Source organism: Suncus etruscus, chromosome 8 (assembly GCF_024139225.1).
Source record: "Suncus etruscus isolate mSunEtr1 chromosome 8, mSunEtr1.pri.cur, whole genome shotgun sequence".
Classification (NCBI taxonomy): domain Eukaryota; kingdom Metazoa; phylum Chordata; class Mammalia; order Eulipotyphla; family Soricidae; genus Suncus; species Suncus etruscus.
Window position 1 is genome coordinate 52656554 of NC_064855.1, and position 625 is coordinate 52657178.

At 37.1% G+C, this 625-nt stretch overlaps 1 non-coding gene across 1 annotated transcript; it reads right to left on the reverse strand.

The window, feature by feature from the left end:
• Positions 1-244: 244 nt before the first annotated feature.
• LOC126017055 (U6 spliceosomal RNA) lies at positions 245-349 on the reverse strand. Its single transcript, XR_007498731.1, has one exon. It is a non-coding gene; the product is annotated as a U6 spliceosomal RNA (small nuclear RNA).
• Positions 350-625: the final 276 nt, after the last annotated feature.

A 625-nucleotide genomic window follows, 5' to 3' on the forward strand; every position in this document is an offset into this window, starting at 1 on the left:
CCTGGCAGGCATGGGGGACCATATGGGACACCGGGATTCGAACCAACCATCTTTGGTCCTGAATTGGCTGCTTGCAAGGCAAACACCGCTGTGCTATCTCTCCAGGCCCCAATGTTTGTTTTTTTTATCTGTCATATTATTTTATGTGTTTTATATATTACTTTGCCTTTTTTCCTTAATTTTGTGTGTCTTCCTTATTTCCTTTAGAAGTTTGTGTTGGGGGCTCAATATTTGCTTATTATTTTTTAATATGGAATGTTTCATGAATTTGCATGCCATCCTTGTGCAGGGGCCATGCTAATCTTTTCTGTATTGTTCCAATTTTAGTATGTGTTGCCAAAGCGAGAACTATTCACTTTACTTTTAAAAAATTATTTTATTTAAATGCCTTGATTACAAGGTTCTGCATAATACAGTTGGCTTTTTTCACAGTTACAAACATGTTTATGATTAAGTTTTGATCATACAATACCCTTCACCAGTTTCACATTTCCCACCACAAATGTCCTCAGTTTCTCTCCTGCCCTCCCATTTCCCTCTCTTCTGCCTGCCTTTGTGACAGATATATTTTCCTCTGTCTCTTCCTTTTTTATATTCTTTGAGACACTGTGTTTTGCAGTATTTT